The sequence below is a fragment of the Pan troglodytes genome, chromosome 3 (genome assembly GCF_028858775.2).
Source record: "Pan troglodytes isolate AG18354 chromosome 3, NHGRI_mPanTro3-v2.0_pri, whole genome shotgun sequence".
In the NCBI taxonomy this organism is placed as follows: Eukaryota; Metazoa; Chordata; class Mammalia; order Primates; family Hominidae; genus Pan; species Pan troglodytes.
The window spans coordinates 6874776-6891622 of record NC_072401.2 but is presented as its reverse complement, the minus strand read 5'-3'; the positions used below and the strand labels follow the sequence as shown (position 1 = coordinate 6891622).

The window sequence follows — 16847 nt, the reverse complement described above, 5'->3', positions numbered from 1 at the left end:
GGGCAGGACGCAAAGGGGCTCAAACCAGAATCGCAATCTGGAGCTGAGCCCCGCCTTGGCCGCTTACTCCGCCTGAGTCCCTTTCCCTCTCCGTGCCTCAGTTTCTCCTCAGTAAAATGGGCATCGCCATCAGGCAGGCGGCCCTCGCGCGGTGACGGCTGGCAGAGGCGGCTGCCGCGGGACCGGTGGGTGGGGCAGAAAGGGACGCTTCGGTCCGTGGCGACAGCCCCAGCGCCCGCACCCACACCCCGCCCCGCGCCCGCACCCCGCGCCTCTTACCCGGTGCCCGGCCCCGCGCCCCGCGATCCGCGCCCTGCGATCCGCGCCTCGCGATCCTCGCCCCGCGCCCACCCTCGGCGCCCGCAGCCGCACCCTGCGCCCCGCACCCGCGCTCCGGGCGGAGCCTTCTGGGCGCGCCTCCCCGCCCGCCCGCCCGCCCGCGCAGGGAGCCGAGCCCGGAGGAGGCGGAGGAGGAGCGGCCGCCGCGCCCGGCCCCCCGCAGCCGCCCGGAGGACGCCCGTCGCGGTCGCAGCCTGCGGAGCCGCCCATGGCCCAGCAGCCGGGTTAGCCTCGCCGCGCGCCCCCGCCCCCCGCCCCCCGCCCCGGGCCCGCGCTCACGCGCCCTTGCTGTTTTGCCAGCTGACCGCGCCCCCGCCGCGCCCGCCGCGCCCGCCGCCGACCAGGGCTCCTGGTGCCTGTGCCAGCTCAATGGGGCCGCCGACCTCGAAGTTTCCGAAGGTAAGCGCGGGCTGCAGGGCGCCCGGCCCCGCCGCTCCGGAGCCGCCCCGCGCCCACCCCGCCTCACCCCCAGCCCCGCAGGACCTCACCCTGCCCGGGGACGCGGCCCTCGGGTGCGGGACTCCCGCGACTGGAGGAGAGGGCGCGTCTTCGCGGGCCAGAAGCGGGACTCAGAGAGCCCGGGCACCGACCCCAGGGCGGTCCTGGGGCAGGGCTGGCTCTGCTAGGGTCCGAAGTGCCGGGGTCCCTCCGGAGCCCGTGCTCTCGGGGTCTTGAGGGAACCCGACAGAACCGGCTTGGAACCCTGCCTCCAGCGCTTGCTCGCCGGGCGAGCCGGGGCAGATCGCTCCACCGGTGTCAGCCACAGCGTCTCGGCCGAGAACCGACGCGCTCGAGGCCCCCATCGCTGCCCGGCTGAAGGTGCGGGCGCGGGGTCCGGCTTGGAGTCCGGGGTAAGACCCAATGCGGCGGAGTTCAGTCCCGGCCGCGGGTACCATCCAGCAGCGTCTACGCGCTCCTCCCGCTGCCCGCGCCGGTGGGTGCTGAGTCAGGCCCGGCTGCTGCTCTGGTTTGGAGAAGCCTTTTTTTTTTTTTTTTTGCTGGCAGGGACAGTCCATGACAGTGGCGCGCCCAGAGCCCGAAGAGCGTTGGTGGGATGGACAGCTGCTCTCGCACCCTGGGAAGTGACCCGGGTTGGCTTTTATGCGGAGGGTCCCAGGGACAGGGACCACACACTCTGTGGCCCGAGACGCTGCCCCGCCTGGATTGAATCCTAGCTTCACCCTGACCGGCCGGGTGGCCTTCAGCAAGTGGCTTACTCTCTCAGGGCCTCAGTTTCTCTTCTGTGAAATGGGGATGACGTTGCTCAGCGGGCAAGGTTGTGGCAGAGATAAAAGAAGAGGCCTATGGGGGGTACTGGTGAGGGCCCAGGAATCTGATTTTGCTTTCTTCCCTCCTCCCTTCAGGGGCCCAGTGAGGTGGGTGATGGAAGGTACAGAGGGCTGGTGGACCCGGGCAGGGTGCTGGCCTCTGTCACTTTATATAACAAACACACTGTTCCAAGAGCTTTCAAATATCCACCCCCCCAACTCCGTTGAATCCTCCCCACATTATGCCCATTATAGGATAAGGAAACTGAGGTGCAGAGAAGTTAAGTAACTTGCCCGAGGCCACACAGCTGCCAGTGGCAGAGCTCCAGAGGCTGTGCTTCTCCAGGGCGAGTCCTCCTTGGCATGTGCTCACACTGTCACGGGAAGACATCACAGGGACACTGTCAGCAAAATGGAGGGGACGGGCTGTGGCAGGGAGTGGGGCCCGTTGCCCACAGGTGAGCTCCTCTGTCAGCTGTCAGTGCCCCACAATCTGCTGCAGCTGCCTCCTCAGTCTCATTGTCCCCCGCACTCTGACCACGCCCTGGTCGCCTGCTCATGCTCAGCTCCCTCCAGGCCCCTGAATATGTCTGTTTCCTACCTCCCCGCTGTGGAGCGAGGGTTTCCTCCCACCTGGGATGCCTTCTCTGTCCCAGGTGTCCTCACCCCTGGGAATACCCTCACCTCTTGAGGGCAGGGACTATATCCGGTCATGTCTGCAGGACACTGACTGTGCTCAGCAAATCGCAGCTTCTCAGTGTGGAATTGTTGACTGTCGATTAGTGAGTGCGTGAGTGAGTGAATGCCACATGGCCTTTCTCTGCTTTTCAGAAAAGGGGTAGGCAGGCTCGATGTAGAACCTTCTCCAGCTCTCTTAGGACTCCCTAGAGCCTGCTTGCGGCTGGCAATGGGTCACGGAAGATCTTTGGGCTGGGAGTCAGTCCCTGGGTTCCAAACGTCAGTGTGTGTATGTGTCCATGTATGTATCTGTGGGTGTGTCTGTGTATCTGTGTGTGTATCCAAGTGTGTCTGTATATGTCTATGTAGCTCTATGTCTGTATAGGTGTGTCTGTGTGTGTGTTTGTGTCTCTCTCCGCGTGTGTAGCCATTAAGCTCTTTTTGGAATAAAAAAATTGCAAAATGAATGCATGATCACCAGCATCTTGGAAAAACATGAAACAATATGGAAATAGTTGGAGTCAAAGGTGCAACTCCTCCCCTCCCCCTCCCCCCACCTCCTTCCGAACCAGGACCAGCTACATAATTTGTGGGGCTCAGTGCAAAATGAAAATGCAGGGCCCTGTGTTCAAAAAGTAGGGGAAAGTGTGGTTAAAAGTACTCACTTTCTCCTGCACTCTCTCTCCGCCTGTCATGGTGGTTTTATTTCCTGTGTAACATCATGTTCCTTTGGGCATGGGGATGCTTGCAGGGTGAGTGCAGCCTCTTGCAAGACGCCTGTCTTCTGGCCAGGGACAGGGAAGTTGAGTGTCGAGTCAGGCATTTCCCCTTCCCACAGGTCCACAGGTCGATGCCCCAATCCATGGCAGACAGGTACCCCACAGGGCATTGCAGCCTTGGGGTTGAGACAGTTGGTACCTGATGTTCCTGCTGAACTGCCCACCGAACACACAGTGGCACTGCCAGCCCAGGGAAGGGCGATCACCGCCATGATCCACCCCAGGATGCACTGGGGTGCATACACTCCTAGACCCAGGCCCTTGCCAGGGGAGGAGGGCAGCAGTGACACTGAGACAAGGCACAAAGAGGAGGAAGGGTGGGGTCCAGGGTGCCAGAGGCCAGGGGAGCAGGCAGCTAAGAACCCAGGTTGGGGAGGTGGCAGGAGGCAGGAGCACACGCTCCATGCTCACAGCACAGGCTCTGCTGTTCCATCAGACATCGCTTAGGAAACACACATTCAAAGATCCAGCTGTCAGGAATTTTATGACTCCGCAGAGCCTTAAACCCCAAGCACGAGCCCCTTCCAAGCATGAGGCCTGTGTGGCTGCCTGGGCCACACACTTGTGAAGCGGGTGCAGCTCCAACCCCATGGCTGTGGATAGGCACAGAGCTCCAGTAACAGCAGCCAACACTGAGAGGTGCTTTGTAGGATCCAGGGATGCTTCCGGTGCTTCCTAGGTATGAGCTGCTTTCCTTCCGCCACAACCTGGTGAAATGGGTGCTCTTGTTGGCTCCGTTTTACTGAGGCACAGAGAGATTAAGTGATCTGCCTGAGGTCCCACAGCTGTTGGTGGTGGAGAGCCTTTCAGTCCTCCCCCAAGGCTTGTCCTTGGTCACTCTACCCCACCACCTCTCAGCAAGGGCCTGGAGCTCACTGCTGCTGTCAGAAAAAAAGCAAATCTTATTTTTTTCATTTGCCAGTATGGAAACGCCCCTGGCTTGGAGTTGCTTCCAGAAGAACATAGAAGTTCCAGCCCTTAGTCTGGTAGCCAAGAGCCTGGGTGGGCTGGGCCTGGGGGGCTGTGCACTGTCCTCTGCTTGCCCTCCTCCAGGAGGGTCTTGCATGGGTCTTGCATGGGGCTGCTCCCTGCCCTGGGGCACCCCTGCCCCTGCCTTGCCTGGCTAACGCCTGCATAGCCTTCAAGGGCCCCAGGATGCCTCTTCCTTGGTGGGCTTCCCCTGTGGTTCCCCCAACACCTTAAGGGACATGTCAATTTCGACATGGAATCCCCAGGGTTTGAGTTGCCCCTTGGGGTCACACACCACATGTTTGAGGAGTGAATGGATGAAATGGCCTGAAATCTGATTAGCACATGGAACACAGTTCAGGAAGGGAGCTGTCTTAGTCCATTGGGGCTGCCGTAACAAAACACCATATAGCCTGGGCAGCTTATGAACAACACAGGTTTATTTCTCACCGTTCTGGAGGCTGGAAGTCCAAGATCAAGGCGTGGCAGATTCAGTGCCTGGTGAGGGCCTGCGTTCTGGTTCACGGATGGTGCCTTCTTGCAGTGCCCTCTCAGGGTGGAAGGGGCAAATGATCTCCCTTGAGTCTATTTTAGAAGGGCGCTAATTTCCTTCTAATTGTTTCCCCAGGGCCCAGCTTCTCATATCTCACATTGGGGGTTAGGATTTCAACATAGGAATTCAGGGGGACACAAGCATCCAGTCCACAGCAGGGGGGGATTTCGGAGGAAGTTATGCATGGGGCAAGAATTGGGTTAAGGTGTTGGGAGTGTAGTTGGCACAGTGATCACAGATGCTGCGTGTTGCAAATTTGCAGCCCTGGGTGAAGTTTAATCTCTTTGCCTCTGTTCTGTGTGTGTGTGTGTGTGCTGTGTATTTTTTCAGAACTGCAATTTATTGGGCACTTCTGTGAGCCTGGCACTGCACGGGCACTATGCACTATACCCTCTATCTCACTTATCCTCAAGTCAACTTGTGAGGGTGTGGACTTGCCCACTGCCCCCGGTTTTACAGAGGAGCACACTGAGGTGCCAGTGATGTGCTCCAGGCTGCTTAGCAGCGAGAGGTGGATCTGAACCTAGTTCTTCCTGCCTTGGCTGGACTGCGAGCTGCTCTCCCAGTGTTTAAATTTAGGTTCTGTTCTGTGATTCCTTCTCAGGAAACTGCTATTGTCAGGGCTGCCTGCTCATCAGAGCCCCTGTCTCAGCGCAGTGTTCCCCTGGCATTGCAGAGCCACAGAGCTGGGAGCCACTGTTGCTGTCTTTCCTGTGCACTCCTGGCTGGAGGCTGGTGTCCCATCAGAGCCGCAGGGCTGGGTGGTGAATTCCCAGGATGGGCACCTGTGAGGGTGCAAGGTCAGAAAAAAAGATGACGCTGGGCTTTAGGGGCTGTGATGGAGACTCACTGGGTGGGGCATCTTTAGATGGGAGGCCAGGCAGGGAGACACTGTGGAAATCCTTTCCTGGGTCTGGAGTGGACCGGTTGCCCAGGTCTTCATTCCAAGCTTGGCCCGGTGCAGGGCTCCATGTTGAGTGGGGTGTGGCTTCATGGTGGGGACACTGTTGCACTCTTTGCTGGCACTCCTGGTGAGAGGATGGTGTCCATCAGAGCCTCTTCCATTGTGTAGTTCCTGGCTGCCAAAGAATCTTTCTGCGGCAAGAATCTGAAATCCAACCTAGTTTGACCCAAGCACAGAGTTGAGCAGGCTGAGTATTGGGAAGCTCAGGGGATGCCCTGATATTTTAGGAGGTTGAGCACAGGTGGCCTTCTTCTTGTTAGGAGGCAGTCAGAGGTGGCAGGTAAAGGCTCACACACCTGCAGGTCCCAGGAGGAGAGAAGAGGGCTCTTTGTAAGCACTGAGAAAGGCTTCTCCTTGACCTTGCATGGGTGGCCTTCCCACTGCAGGTACAATTTCCCTGTCCCCATGGATGGCTCTCCCAAGCAAGGGGATGGGGCCCCTTAAGTGACAGCCCCACCAGCACCCCAGGTCACAGATGGCAGCTGAGAGTAGTGTTAATCTTCTTAGCTGGCACTTATGTAGAACTTGCTGCATGCTTAGCACAGGCAGGGCCTGTTAGGTGTATCAGGCGCTCACTCGGTGATGGGATACGATCATCACAGCTACTTTGCAGGTGATGCTGTGACATGTGGTGAGGTTGGGAGAAGTCACTGCCCCAAGTCTCACCGCCAGGGGCTGTCCTGCTGGGCTCGGGCATCTTTAAGAGGATGGGTGCTGAGGCTGCTCAGAAGCACCTGGCCGCCTCCTGCCTTCCTGTCCACAGGGGAGGAGGAGAGGTCTGGGGTGGGGCTGGGGAGGGTTTGCCTGGAGTCACACAGCAGGTGAGAGTAGAACCAGGGCCTGTGGGATGCACCTCACTTCAGGCCAGCGTCCATTGTGCCCGCCCATGTCATCTGGGTCTCCAGTGCCCAGGTGGGGAATATTCTGCAGTAGCTCACCCTCAGATCTGCCTCCTCTCCTTCTTCATCTCTACTACCCCAGGTCAAGCCATTGTCTCCTCTTCTGGACTACTTGAGGGCCTCCCAATCCAGACTCCCCTTTCAACTCCCTAAAATAACCATGCTGACCTCTGCTGTGCCCATCTCCACAGCGCTCACTACACAGCAGCCTTTTTCCTGACCTTGGTACATCCTGGGCTCTCTCCTGTCCCGGGCCCTTTGCCCCTGCTATTCCCTCCGTTCCTGGTGCTAACCCAGCACTCACTCTAACTCATCCTTCAGGTCGCAGCTTCCATGTCCTCTCTCCAGAGACCTTCCTTGCCTCCCAACTACATACGTCCCACCCAGGGAGTCTCCATCACAGTACTCCGGGTCCAACGTCATCAACTTTTCTTTTCTTTCTTTCTTTCTTTTTTTTTTTTTGCTGACCTTGCACCCAGCATCTCCTGACTATAAGATCTGTAAGAACTCATGTGTGTTCTCGGAGCCTGGCTCATAGTTCCTGTTGTTGTAGATGCTGTTGTCCTAATGCATCAGGTGTGTTTGGATAACACCAATGAGTGGTTCAAATATTCTTCCCAGATTCTAATGTCAGTGCTGCAGGACCACAATAAAGTGAATTTAAAGTGACTATTTCTACTCTTTCTCAGGAAAGGAACCTATTAGCAAATACAGTGTAGTTAAAAATGACCTCCTTGAAGGCTGGTACCTTGAATCCTCCTCGGTATCTTCTAAGGAGGCTTGTACCCCTTGTTCCTTTCCAGCCCCAGCTTCTCTCTGCCCTGGTCTGTGCCTGGAACCTGATCCTGTCAAATTTACCACCTGGATCTCTGCTGGGGAGTCTTTGGGTGGGTTTTGCTCACAGGAGGCATTGCCAGGAGCTGGGAGGGCAGGTGGAGAGAGAGGTAGGGTTGCTGCCTACTTCCCCCTTCCCTCCTTTGGAGGAGGGTGCAGTGGCTGCATCCTTCTGTGATAATAACCAACTCAGGGGCACCCCGAAAGATGCTTGCAGATTCTCCCAGGAGGCAAAACTTCAGGGGGAGAATCTGGTTGCTCATGTTGCTGGGGAGGAACCACAGCCTGGAGTAGGGATCTACACTAGTGCATGGGTTGGCAAGCTGGGCAGGGCTCTGGAAAGAACAAGGTTGCAGGATGATGACAAGGTGGCCTGGGGAAGAGGTGTGTGGATGGACCTCTCAAATGACTGCAGAGCATGAGGTATTTGTGCCCTGTAGTAGTCAGGGTTCTTCAGAGAAACAGGGCCAATAGGATCACTGCACGTGTGTGCACACACACACACACCGAATTGGCTCAGGCAGTTATGGAGCTGAGAAGTCCCCTGAGCTCCATCCGGAAGCTGGAGAACTAGTTGTTCTAGTTTGAAGGTTTGAGAACCAGGAAGGCTGATGTTGCGATGGTGTGAGTGCCAATCCCAGGGCAGAAGACTGATGTCCCAGCTCCAGCAGACAGGCAGAGAGAGTGAATTCTCCCTTCTCCTGCCTTTTTGTTCCATTCAGGCCCTGAACAAACTGGGGGAGGCCCATCCACAGTGGGGATTACTTAGTCTACTGATTCAAATGCTCATCTCTACTGGAAACACCCTCACAGACACACCTGGAAATGATGTTTAGCATGATATCTGGGCATCCCGTGGCCCCGTCAAGTTGACACATGGAATGAACCCCCACGTGCCCCATGCGGATGCTCCCCAGAGGCATCCTTCATGCAGGAGGCTCTCGGTCACAGGATAGACACGCTAGCCTGCCTGTGGGTGCTGGGCAGACTCTTTCCAGCCACTCCAGGGCTCGCTCTTGGGCTCACACACAAAATAGGGCAGAGATGGGGAAACACACAGGCAGAAAATATGGCCTTCAACTCTCCAGGGCTGAGCTGGCCACTGCCACAGCTGAGGTCCCAGTCTCCAACATCAGAGGACAACAGTGACTTTGGGTGTGGCAGCATTACCCGAGGAGACCAGCAAGCACCCGGGGGCAGGTTGGTTCCCTTGTTCTCAGGGGGGCGGATGCATAAGCCAGATACAGAATCGCCTTCCCACCCGCTTCTGTCAGCAGTGTCATTGTGGAATTCCTAATTCACAGTCACCGTCGCCCACAAGCATCACATCATTCAAAGGATTCCTGCGGTGGTGCAGAGCTGCGGCAAAGGGCCCTCGCCCGTGGGGTTCACTGTCATCACCCAGAAGCAGGGAGAAGGGCTTGCGGCTGCAGGCCTGGCTGCCACACCGGCCTCCAGACAGCACACAGCAGGTGGGGCCTTGTCTTGTATGCCTTAGATCAGTGGCTGACTGTTTTGTGACTGTCACCTGCACAGCCACATACACAGGTTTGAGGACCAGTGGATGGAGTTAGGAGGAGCCCTTCACTGGCTTATAATCACTAGGGTGTCAAATAATTTATCATCCAAAGTGGGGTACCTTAGAGAATGAAAGGGTGTGTTATGAATGATTGCACAGGGCAGCCCCAGACATGGCCACTGTGTTAGTGTGTTGGGGCTGTGTGGTGGTCTGAATGTTCCCATCTCTCCAGTAGTCCTGTGCTGAAATCTACCCACCAACAGAGTATTGAGGGTGGGGCTTTGGGAGGTGATTAGGTCAAGAGGTCAAGAGGGTGGAGCCCTTATAAAAGAGGCCGAGGCAGATATCTACCATGTGAGGACGCAGTGAGAAGGCGCCATCCTTGAAGCACAGCGCCCTTGTCAGACACCGAATCGAATCTGCTGGCATCTTGATCTTGGACTTCTCAGCCTCCAGAATTGTGAGCAATTTCTTTTTCTTTTCTTTTCTCTCCTCTTCTCTTCTCTTCTCTTTTCTTTCTTTCTCTTTCTTTCCTTCCTTCCTTCCTTCCTTCCTTCCTTCCTTCCTTCCCTCCCTCCCTCCCTCCCTCCCTCCCTCCTTCCTTCCTTCCTTCCTTCCTTCCGTTCTTTCTTTTTCTTTTTTTTTTTTTTTGAGATGGAGTCTCACTCTGTCACCCAGGCTGGAGTGCAGTGGCATGATCTTGGCTCACTGCAATCTCTACTTCCTGGGTTCAAGCGATTCTCGTGCCTCAGCTTCCTCAGTAGCTGGGATTACAGGTGTGCACCACCAGGCCTGGCTGATTTTTGTATTTTTAGTAAAGACAGGGTTTCACCATGCTGGCCAGGCTGGTCTTGAACTCCTGACCTCAAGTACTCTGCCTGCCTTGGCCTCCCAAAGTGCTGGGATTGCAGGTGTGAGCCACTGTGCCCGGCCAATGAGCAATCAATTTCTGTTATTCATAAACTACTCAGTCTAAGGTATCTTGTTGTAGCCGTCTACAGACTGAGGCTGCCTTAACAAAGCACTACACACAGAGTGGCTTGAAGAAGGGAAATTGATTGTCTCATGGTTCTGGCAGCCAGCAGTCTGGGACGAAGATGATAGCTGGGTCAGTTTCTATGGAGGAATTAGAGGGGGAATCTGTCCTGTACCCCTCTCCCAGCTTATTGTGATTTGCTGTCCATCTTTGGCATTCTTTGGCTTGTAGATGGTGTCACTGTGGTGTCTGCCTTTCTCCCTGTGCCTGTCTGTCTCTGTGTCCAAATTTCCTCTTTGATGAGGGCACCCGTCATTTTGGATTGGGGGTCAACCCTACTCCAGCATGGCCTCATTTTAACTAATGACATCTGCAGTGACCCTATTTCCAAATAAGGTCACATGCTGAGGTACTGTGGGTTTGGACTTCAATGTGAATTTTTTGGGGGGAGAGCACACAGTTCAACCCATAGCAGTCACCCCCTGATAACCCCTTGAACTAATTTTGCTTCTAGTTCGTTAGGCGTGGTGTGTTTGGGGGTCCTGGTGCCCCAAGAAGGAAGGCTTCCATCAGGGAGCAGGGCCACAGTCTGTGAAAGTGGACACTGGGACCGAGGCCATCTGGACTCCTGCTGCTGCTGGGTGGCCTGGTAGAGAAGGGGGCACTGGGGTGAGGGGTGACTGCTCCTAGTTACCAAGGATAAATGAGGTCACTTCTTGGTGGTATCTGGGGCCCAGAGGATCCACGGGGATGCTTCTTAGCACTGACATCTGATAAAAAAGGTCTGCTGAGCATGGCAGCCCTGAACATAGAGATGGGAGCATATGACAGTCCCAGATCATGGGTGAAAACTTGGGTCGTTCCCCCAGGTGAAGAACCAGGTGCTCTGGCACAGGCAAGGTGCCTATCGGTGGGTGGAGGAAGAAGGACTTGCTGCTGATTGGCCCTTTTTCCCCTGCCCTCATCTCTCCTGGCCACCTTGAATGAAGGCTACCTGTGGTGGACAGTGTGGTGCTGTAGGCTCAAGGCAGGCATCTGAAGTGGCGTCTCCCCCAATGATACTGTTGCTGGTGGGACCCCGTGCCTTACTGTGTTGGGCTGAGAGTTTCTTCCCGGAGAGGGGGACGAGGATGTTTGCTGAGTGGCCACAGTGGACTGCGCTGGATTTCTCCACTTGACCCGTAGATCTATTTTTCACCTCTCTGTCCAGTGTGGTGCCCTGGAGGCTGCATCACCTGTGGTCCCTGCCCTAAGGCTCCCGTGGAGTTTGGCCAGTGGGAGGCACCAGTCAGAGCTTGCACGGCAGGAGGGAGAGGGGGAACACTCCCCGTTCTTCTCCCTGCGGTGGCGCTGCAATCCTAGGGTCGGCTGTGCTCTCCGTGGTCACAGCTTGTGCCAGTGGATCCTGTCTCATGGTCCCAGTTCTCTTCCCCTGCACCTTTCAGCCCAGGGAGTAACAGCCTCCTGTCCTTGCCCTTAGTCCCTATGTGCCCCAAATGCTTCCTTGGTCACTTCCTGTAGGTCACCTCTTTGTTTACTTCTCTTCTGTTGAACTATCTGGGGTGAATTCTGCCTCCGTTGAGACCCCAACATCTATGGAGGCCATTGGAACTGGGGCATGTGTGTGGCCATTCATCCTGAAACTGGCTCTTGCCTCTGCTACTCACATGACATCAGGCAATGGCCCCACCTTCCTGAGCCTTACTGTCAAATTAGGACAATAAAGTCCACTTTTGCAGGATGTTTGTGAGTGTAGTGGAAAGAATAATGCCCCCCAAAGATGTCCACATTCTAATCCCCAGACCTGTGAATTTGTTACCTTACATGGCAAAAGGAAGTTTGCAGATGAGATTAAGTTAAGGCTCTTGAGTTGGGGAGGTTGACCTGGATTATCTGGGTAGGCCCAATGTCATCACAGGGGTCCTTATAAGAGGGAGGTAGGAGGGTCACAATCAGAGAAGGAGATGGGATGACACAAGCAGAGGAGAGAAAGAGGAAGAGAGGGAGAAGAGAAGAGAGGGAGAAAGAAAGAGGAGAGAAAGAGGAAGAGAGGGAGAGAGATTTGAAGATGCTGAGCTGATGGTTTTGAAGATGGAGGGAGGGGTCATGAGCCAAGGAATGCGGGCACCTCCAGAAGCTGGAAGATCAAGGAAACGGATCCTCCCCTGGGGCCTCCAGCAGGAACCAGCCCTGCCCACACCTTGACTTTAGCCCAGTGAGGCTGATTTCAGACTTCTGACCTCCAGGACAGTTAGAGAATAAGCTTCCGTTTTTCTAAGCCACTATGGTTGTGGAAATGTGTTACAGCAGCCATAGGGAACTTACACAATGAGAACAAATGAAAAAATTGCAGGGAGACTGCCTGCATTTCAGAGCAGGTGCCATGGAAATGATTACCGCATTTGGGAACAGTGGGCTCAGGTCTCCCCTTGTGGGAAAAGTGGATCTGTAGGCTCAGATGTGTAGCACACACAGCACCTGCTGTCTTTGCTGGTCCTTTGCTGCCACTTGTCTCATCTTCACTCACATCATCTTTTCCTTCCACTTCCAAAGTCTCTCCACTTTCTCTCCAGTTATCTGTGGCTGCCTAACAAATGATCCCATGATGTGCCAGCTGAGAATGGCCATTTCATTGTGTTTCATGGTTTTAAGAGCCAGGAGCTGAGGAAGGGCTCAGCTGGGTGATTCTTCTGCTGCATGTTGCCTACACCGAGGTCGCTTGTTGGTGTTCAGCTGGAGGATGGACTGGGCTGGGTGGCCCACAGTGGCTTCCCTGTAATTTATAGTGCCTTGGTGGGGACAGCAGGGGCTGAGCTCAGCTGGGACTGTCACCTGAGCCCTGACATGTGGCTTGTCCAGCATGGCAGCCCAGGGTGGTGGGACTCCTTCCATGGTGCTCAAGTTTCCTGGTGCAATCTCCAGGGAACAAGATGGCAGTTGTGTGGCCTTTGATGCCCAGATTTTGATGTCCCAGAGCTTCATTTCTGCTAGGCTCTTGGTTGAGTGGGTCACAGGCCCACCAGACTCAAGAGGAGGAGGCATAGACCTCATCTCTTGATGGGGGGACTTGTGGCCATACCACAACACTTTACCTCTAGTTTTATTTTCTCCTTTTCCAGCTGGGAGTTTCAGTTACTTTTCTCCCACTGGACTCCTATTGGCTTTGTTCTCCATGCCACGTGTTTGTTCATTCATTCTACAAACATCACCTGAGCACCCACTGCAGGCTGTGGTCTGTGCTGGAAACCCAGAGAGCACATTAGGAGCATGTGACATACATGAGCACTCGTGACATGCCAGGGGCTTTCTAAGTGCCTTCTGAGGCCAAGTAGCCTCCAATACCCCTGGAAGGCAGGTACGTTTCTTATCCCCAGCTTACACATGTGGATACTGCAGCACAAAAGGGGAAGAGGCTCACCTGTGGCTGCTGAGCTAACCTGTGGGAGAGTGGGCTTTGAGCTCGGGCAACCTAACTGGAGAGGCTTGTGCATAACCACCAGGCTCCATGGCCCCGGAGGCGAGGAAGATATGGCAATTGACCTCCAGGAGGACTCTCTTGCTAGAGAGAGACCAAAACAAAAGTGTTGCTCTAGCTGGGCACTGTGGCTCATGCCTGTAATCCCAGTACTTTGGGATGCTGAGGTGGGAGGATCACTTGAGGTGAGTAATTCAAGATCAGCTTGGGCAACAGTGAGCCCTTATCTCTATAAAATATTAAAGAAAATTAGCTGGGCATGGTGGCATGCACCTGTAGTCCCAGCTACTTAGGAGGCTAAGGCAGAAGTATCCATTGAGCTCAGGAATTTGAGGCTGCAGTGAGCTGTGATAGTGCCAGATGTGGAGCTGTACTCCAGCCTGGGGAACAAACAAGCAAGACTCCATCTCTAAATAAAAAAGAATGTCCCCCTAAGATGCTCTGCGAAATATTGTAGACTGGTTGCCCTGGAGCCTCATGCAGGGAGTGAGGAGGGGCCAGGTCTGTCTGTGCTTCCCAGAGTAGAAGATATTAAGCTAGAAGAATGAGGGGAAAGCATTCCCGGCAGAGGAAACAGCACGTGTTTCGGGTTGGCGTTGTAGGAGTGCATGGCCTGTTAGTGAAGGGTGAAGTTCTGTGCAGCTGGGCGTAGCCTTCCCGGGAGGAAGCAGTGAGAGCTGAGGCTGCAGAGGGTAGTGGGGGTGTCTTGGCAAGGGTCTCATGTGCTGGCCTGAGGGCACTGTGGGGAGGGGGTGGACTTGGTAACTGGGCTGGGGGCTGATTGTGTCTGTGCTTTGGGATGTGCCGGCTGGTGGCTGTGAGGAGGGGAGCAGGAAGCTTGGAGGTGGAGAAGGTGGGTTGTCATCCATCTCATTCCACCAGTGGGGGACGGGGAGGCTCAGAGAGGCTGAGTGACTCACTCAAGGTCATGCAGGCAGTGAGCATGGAGGTGAGACTGGGGCCCAGGCCCGTGGGATGAGCCATTGGCTGTCCCCCTACCCCGCTGTGACCTCAGCTGCACCTCGTGCTGCGGTGACAAGGTGACAGGTTAAAAATAAAGCACTGTGGTGCTGCCAGACCTTTATTGGCACAGGGTGAGGGCTGGTTATGTCACTTTAAAGAAATACTTCTCTGCAAGCATCAGTTGAGCATGTTTCTCCCCAGATATTCACCTGGGAACTGAGTCTCGAGAAATAACGCTTGTTACAGCTGCTGTCCCATAAGGACTGTCAGGGCAGGCTCAATAGTGGCTACCACTGAATAAGTGCCTACTGTGTGCCAGGCCCTACGTGGGAAAGTAGCTCATACCTTAAAGCTCATCCGTGGGCTCCAGCTACTGCCCGTGCTGCAGGTGCCTCCCGTTATCCTCCCTAGGGATGAGGAGGGGTTACGTGAGGTCACACAGCCAGCAGGTGTCATCAGAGCCCACTGCTCTCAGGGCTGCAAACCTGTGGCCACTCTACAGGAGCAGGATGGAGCCGGTGTTATCAGTCTGGCTCTGCAGGTGGAGAAGTGGAGGGTCTTGCCCAGGAAGGCACAGGTGAGGGGCATTTCACTCCTGAGGGCCTCACCTTCTGTGATTCTGCCTGGGACTCCCTTCCCTGTATCTTTCTCATTATTCAGGTCCCAGCTGAAAAGTCACCTCCTCTGGAGGCCTCCCCTGACCACCCTCCATCTGGAGTTGTCTGTCACTGGATCCAGGTGCAAAGCTCTGGAATGAAATGAGCCTGGCGTGTTCTGTGGCAGCAAGGAGGCTGGTGTGGCCAAAGCAGAGAGTGGGAAGGGTGGGGGTGGAGGTGGAAAAACAACGTGGTCCAGTTTCCATTTTTACAGCGTCAGTCTGCCTGCTGTATGGTGCATGGACTTTGTGGGGGGCAAAGTGAGAACCAGGGGATGACTTTGGAGGCTACTGCAGTGTAGGAGTGAGCAATGATGGTGGCTTAGACCAGTGGCTTAGCTCCAGAGGTCTGGACAGGATTAACCAATTTATTCAACAGATATTTACCAGACACCTTGCACATGGCAGGAACTGAGCCAATGGGGGATCTGTCAGTGAAGGGACAAACACATAAACATACAAGAGCATGTTGGGGTGATAGTACTGCTAAGAGGGAAGGCGGGGAGAGGGCTGCCAAGGGACGGGCACTGTTCATTTAGGGAGGTGGGCAGAAGGAGGTGCGAGGCTCAGATCCCCCTTCAAGAAAGACTTTGCTGTCCAGCCTCAGGGTAGGCAGTCGCTTGACTGCCTCTGAATTTTGGCATCTTCAGGATCTGCCTCTCCCACTGAACCAAGGCTGTTCTTTCTGGCAGCCCTCAGCCAATGACTGCCCCCTGGAGGGATTTCTAGGGCCTGCCCATTTCTGCACACCCCAGGACTCTGGCAGGCAGCCTTTGCCCTGGAGCTTGCTGTCGGTTGGCTGAGAGGGCCAGTCACACTTGCATGGCTGTCGGGAAGCTCTACCTGCCCACACTGGCTCTTCTACCTTTTACCTTTAACAAGTGTGACCTCCCAATAAACCTCTTCACTCCTAACTGACTCAGCATCCAAATACAGGGCTGTTTTCAGGAGTCGCTGTGCTGTCTTTGCATCCGCAGATGTCACGCACAAGGGTTCCAGGCGCTCTGCACCCTCATCAGCCCTTGTGTCTGTGCTTTGGGATGTGCCAGCTGGTGGCTGTGAGGACGGGAGCAGGAAGCTTGGAGGTGGAGAAGGTGGGTTGTCATCCATCTCATTCCACCAGTGGGGGACCGGGAGGCTCAGAGAGGCTGAGTGTTAGCCATCCTAACAGGTGTGGTTGTGCCCCATTATGACTTCTTCTTCTTCTTCTTTTTTTTTTTAAGACAGAGTCTCACTCTGTTGCCCCAGCTGGAGTGCAGTGGCATGATCTTGGCTCACTGCAGCCCCTGCCTCCCGGGTTCAAGCAGTTCTCCTGCCTCAGCCTCTGGAGTAGCTGGGATTACAGGTGCCTACCACCACGCCTGGTTAATTTTTGTATTTTTAATAGAGATGGGGTTTCACCACGTTAGCCAGGCTGGTCTCGAACTCCTGACCTCAAGTGATCTGCCTGCCTTGGCCTCCCAAAATGCTGGGATTACAGGTGTGAGCTACCGTGCCTGGCCCCATTATGATTTTAATTTGTAATTCCCCCATGGTTAAAAATGTTGAGCATCTTTTTATGTGCTTATTTGAGACTTTTAAAAGTCTCATGGTTTTAGGCTTCACATGTAGGTGTGTGATCTGTTTTGAACCAATTTTTCTCTGAGATGAGAGGCCTGTGTCCCGTTGCGTTTTTGCATATGGATGTCCGGTTGTTTCAGCACCACTAGCTGAAAGATCACCCTTTGCACCTGCCCCAGGCCCATTGCAGACGCTGGGTCATTTATCCTGTAGGAGGTCCTGCCTTCTGGGTGTATCTATGGCTTCCCTGTGGTGTCCCTGGACACTTCTCTCCTGCCCCTCTATTTTCATAATCAGAAATCCGCAGAGCTTTTATTAGATTGAGCCTCAGGCCTGTTTTTCTTGGCAGGAATGCTTGGTTATTGGTGAGGTGGGCTTCCCAGTGCATCCCGCCAGAAGGCACCCAGTGTCCAGTG

At 55.0% G+C, this 16847-nt stretch overlaps 1 protein-coding gene across 1 annotated transcript in view; it reads left to right on the top strand.

The window, feature by feature from the left end:
* Positions 1-498: 498 nt before the first annotated feature.
* PPP2R2C (protein phosphatase 2 regulatory subunit Bgamma) overlaps positions 499-16847 on the top strand; it is a 244304-nt gene continuing 227955 nt past the window's right edge. Inside the window, exon 1 of the mRNA XM_016951256.4 lies at positions 499-738. The gene's annotated coding sequence lies outside the window, so the exon portion shown is untranslated. The remainder of the gene's footprint in view (positions 739-16847) is intronic.